The following is a 5,200-nucleotide window of genomic DNA, read 5'->3' on the forward strand; positions in this document are numbered from 1 at the left end:
AGGTAAATATGCGGCCAACAAACACAGGAAAAGATGCTCAATTTTAATTAGTTAGAAAAATGCAAATTCAAACCACAAGGAGGTGCCACTTCACACCCACTAGGGTGGCTATAATAATAATAAAAAGTATTGGTGAGAACTTGAAGAAATTGAAAGGTTTGTACATTGCTGGGGAGAATACAGAATGGTTGGGCCACTTACAGTTTGGTAGCTCCTCAAAAGATTAAACATAAAATTACCATATGGCCCTATAATTTCACCCTTGGGCCTATATGAAAAAACTGAAGCAGACCCTGCATCCAAGGAGATGCACACGGATGACATTGTCTTCTTCGCGTGACTCTTACAGCCGTCTCTCTCCCAGGCGCAATGGCAACTCTTGAGGAAAAACTGATTGCACCAGTTGCAGACGAGGAAACTGTCCCAAACAATAAGACCACTGTAGGGGTACCTGGGTGGCTCAATCAATTAAGCATCTGACTTCGGCTCAGGCCATGTTTTTGTGGTTCGTGAGTTCGAGCCCCGCGTCGGGCTAGATGCTGGCAGCTCAGAGCCTGGAGCCTGTTTCCAATTCTGTGTCTGCCTCTCTCTCTGCCCCTCCCCAGTTCGTGCCATGTCCGTCTCTCTCCCAAAAATAAATAAACATTAAAAAAAGTTTTTTTAATTAAAAAAAAAAAAACACTGCAGTGTCCTGTCCAACAGGACAAGTCGATATGGCATGTGCCATCAGCATTCTAGGAAAGTCTCTGGTTGATGAACTTGCCCTTGTGGATGTTTTGGAAGATAAACTCAAAGGAGAAACGATGCATCTGCAACATGGGAGCTTATGTTTTCAGACACCTAACATTATGGCAGATGAAGATTACTCTGTGATTTCCAATTCTAAGACTGTGGTGGTAACTGCAGGAGTCCTCCAGCAGGAGGGAGAGAGCCGTCTCAATCTGGTGCAGAGGAATATTAACGTCTTCAAATGTATTATTTCTCAGCTAGTCAAGTACAGTCCCGACTCCACCATAATTGAGGTTTCTAGCCCAGTGGATATTCTCACATATGTTACCAGGGAATTAAGTGGACTACCCAAGCACCATGTGATTGGAAGTGGGTGTAATAATCTGAATTCTGCTTGATTTTGTTGTCATGTGGCTGAAAAAGTTGGCACCCATCCCAGAAGTTGCCGTGGATGGATTTGGGGAGAACATGGCAACTCAAGCGTGTCTGGGTGGAGTGGAGTGCATGTGGAGGGGTTTCTCTCCAGGAACTGAATCCAGACTTGGGAGGAGGCAGTAGCAGTGAAACTTGGAAGAAAGGTTGAAAGTACCTATGACGTCATCAAGCTAAAAGGATATACCAACAGGGCTACTGGATCAAGTGTGACTGATCTCACTGAATCCATGTTGAAAAATCTATCCAGGATTCATCCAATGTCAACAATGGTGAAGGAAATGTATGGCACTGAGAACGAAGTCTTCCTGAGCCTTCCATGTTTCCTGAATGCTCAGGGATTAACCAGCGTTACCAACTGGAAGCTGAAGGATGATTTAAGGGGCAGAAACCTTATGGGTCATCCAGAAAGACCTAAAATTCACCTGTGACTTCTGGCTTCTGGGCTGTAGAAATTTAAACCCTACAACGTGATTAACCGTGAGACCTTTAGTTTTCACCCATGTACATGGATCACGGTTTGCTTTTATCTTCCTAACTATGCACATCTGGGCTCACGGTCTCAAAGCCCATGCTTGCAACAGGAGCCCTTATAAAACTAACTATCATAGTGTGCTGCTAGAAAAAAAAAAAGTTGCAAACAGATACTCAAGCAAGTGCAGGTACACACATATTTGTAGCAGCACTATTCACAATGGCTAGAAGGTGTAAACAATACAATGCCCACCAATGGATGAGTAGATAAACTGATATACATACATATAACGGAGTATAATTTCACTGAAGAAAGGAATAAGGTACCAATATATGGTACAATAAGAATGAGCCTCAAAGCATTATGCTAAGCAAAGGAAGCCAGACACAAATGGTCATACATTGTATGATTCCATTTATATGAAATATCCAGAATTCATACATGCATAGAGATTGGGGAGAGGGAGAGGAAGGAGGGGAAATGAGGAGAAATTCCTTAATGGGTAAGGAGTTTAACTTCCAAGTGATTAGAAATGTTTGGATAAAGGTGGTGGTTGCACAATATTGTGAATGTACTAAGTACCTGAATCATTCACTTTAAAATGGTTAATTCCGGGGTGCTAGGGGGCTCAGTCAGTTAAGCATCTGACTCTTGACTTTGGATCAGGTCATGATCTCACAGTCTCATGAGTTCCAGCCTGTACTGGCTCTGTACTGGCAGTGTGGAGCCTGCTTGGAATTCTCTCTTTCCCTCTGTGGAGGGGAAGAATTCTGCCCCTCCCCTGCTGGTGCTGGCTCTGTCTCTTTCAAAATAAATAATAAACTTTTTTTAAAAAATGGTTAATTTGGGTTGAGGAAGATGGTGGCGTAGGAGGACGCTGGGCTCACCGCACGTCCTGCTGATCACTTAGATTCCACCTACACCTGCCTAAATAACCCAGAAAACTGCCAGAGGATTAGCAGAACGGAGTCTCCGGAGCCAAGTGCAGACGAGAGGCCCACGGAAGAGGGGCCCCTCCTGAAGTGGATCACCTAAGGAGAAGTGAGCTAAGCCTGCCCCTCCTGCCCCCGTGCACCTTGCCTACCCACCCCAGCTAATACGGCAGATCCCCAGCACCACAAGCCTGGCAGTGTGCAAGTAGCCCAGACGGGCCACGCCACCCCACAGTGAATCCCGCCCCTAGGAGAGGGGAAGAGAAGGCACACACCACTCTGACTGTGGCCCCAGTGGTGGGCTGGGGGCAGACATCAGGTCTGACTGCGGCCCCGCCCACCAACTCCAGTTATATACCACAGCACGGGGGAAGTGCCCTGCAGGTCCTCACCACTTCAGGGACTATCCAAAATGACCAAACGGAAGAATTCCCCTCAGAAGAATCTCCAGGAAATAACAACAGCTAATGAACTGATCAAAAAGGATTTAAATAATATAACAGAAAGTGAATTTAGAATAATGGTCATAAAATTAATCGCTGGGCTTGAAAACAGTATACAGGACAGCAGAGAATCTCTTGCTACAGAGATCAAGGGACTAAGGAACAGTCACGAGGAGCTGAAAAACGCTTTCAACGAAATGCAAAACAAAATGGAAACCACGACGGCTCGGATTGAAGAGGCAGAGGAGAAAATAGGTGAACTAGAAGATAAAGTTATGGAAAAAGAGGAAGCTGAGAAAAAGAGAGAAAAAAAATCCAGGAGTATGAGGGGAAAATTAGAGAACTAAGTGATACACTAAAAAGAAATAATATACACATAATTGGTATCCCAGAGGAGGAAGAGAGAGGGAAAGGTGCTGAAGGGGTACTTGAAGAAATAATAGCCGAGAACTTCCCTGAACTGGGGAAGGAAAAAGGCATTGAAATCCAAGTGGCACAGAGAACTCCCTTCAGACGTAACTTGAATCGATCTTCTGCACGACATATCATAGTGAAACTGGCAAAATACAAGGATAAAGAGAAAATTCTGAAAGCAGCAAGGGATAAATGTGCCCTCACATATAAAGGGAAACCTATAAGACTCGTGACTGATCTCTCTTTTGAAACTTGGCAGGCCAGAAAGGATTGGCACGATATCTTCAGTGTGCTAAACAGAAAAAATATGCAGCCGAGAATCCTTTATCCAGCAAGTCTGTCATTTAGAATAGAAGGAGAGATAAAGGTCTTCCCAAACAAACAAAAACTGAAGGAATTTGTCACCACGAAACCAGCCCTACAAGAGATCCTAAGGGGGATCCTGTGAGACAAAGTACCAGAGACATCACTACAAGCATAAAACATACAGACATCACAATGACTCTAAACCCGTATCTTTCTATAATAACACTGAATGTAAATGGATTAAATGCGCCAACCAAAAGAGATAGGGTATCAGAATGGATAAAAAAACAAGACCCATCTATTTGCTGTCTACAAGAGACTCATTTTAGACCTTAGGACACCTTTAGATTGAGAGTGAGGGGATGGAGAACTATTTATCATGCTCCTGGAAGCCAAAAGAAAGCTGGAGTAGCCATACTTATATCAGACAAACTAGACTTTAAATTAAAGGCTGTAACAAGAGATGAAGAAGGGCATTATATAATAATTACAGGGTCTATCCATCAGGAAGAGCTAACAATTATAAATGTCTATGCGCCGAATACCGGAGCCCCCAAATATATAAAACAATTACTCATAAACATAAGCAACCTTATTGATAAGAATGTGGTCATTGCAGGGGACTTTAGCACCCCACTTACAGAAATGGATAGATCATCTAGACACAAGGTCAATAAAGAAACAAGGGCCCTGAATGATACATTGGATCAGATGGACTTGACAGATATATTTAGAACTCTGCATCCCAAAGCAACAGAATATACTTTCTTTTCGAGTGCACATGGAACATTCTCCAAGATAGATCATATACCGGGTCACAAAACAGCCCTTCATAAGTTTACAAGAATTGAAATTATACCATGCATACTTTCAGACCACAATGCTATGAAGCTTGAAATCAACCACAGGAAAAAGTCTGGAAAACCTCCAAAAGCGTGGAGGTTAAAGAACACCCTACTAAAGAATGAGTGGGTCAACCAGGCAATTAGAGAAGAAATTAAAAAATATATGGAAACAAACGAAAATGAAAATACAACAATCCAAACGCTTTGGGACGCAGCGAAGGCAGTCCTGAGAGGAAAATACATTGCAATCCAGGCCTATCTCCAGAAACAAGAAAAATCCCAAATACAAAATCTAACAGCAAACCTAAAGGAAATAGAAGCAGAACAGCAAAGGCAGCCTAAACCCAGCAGAAGAAGAGAAATAATAAAGATCAGAGCAGAAATAAACAATATAGAATCTAAAAAAACTGTAGAGCAGATCAACGAAACCAAGAGTTGGTTTTTTGAAAAAATAAACAAAATTGACAAACCTCTAGCCAGGCTTGTCAAAAAGAAAAGGGAGATGACCCAAATAGATAAAATCATGAATGAAAATGGAATGATTACAACCAATCCCTCAGAGATACAAACAATTATCAGGGAATACTATGAAAAATTATATGCCAACAAATTGGACAACCTGGA

General features: G+C 42.5%; 1 pseudogene; it reads left to right on the forward strand.

The window, feature by feature from the left end:
* The first annotated feature begins 369 nt into the window (after nt 1–369).
* LOC125935983 (L-lactate dehydrogenase B chain-like) lies at nt 370–1,635 on the forward strand (annotated as a pseudogene).
* Nucleotides 1,636–5,200: the final 3,565 nt, after the last annotated feature.

The sequence above is a fragment of the Panthera uncia genome, assembly GCF_023721935.1.
Source record: "Panthera uncia isolate 11264 chromosome A3 unlocalized genomic scaffold, Puncia_PCG_1.0 HiC_scaffold_11, whole genome shotgun sequence".
NCBI classification, from domain to species: Eukaryota; Metazoa; Chordata; class Mammalia; order Carnivora; family Felidae; genus Panthera; species Panthera uncia.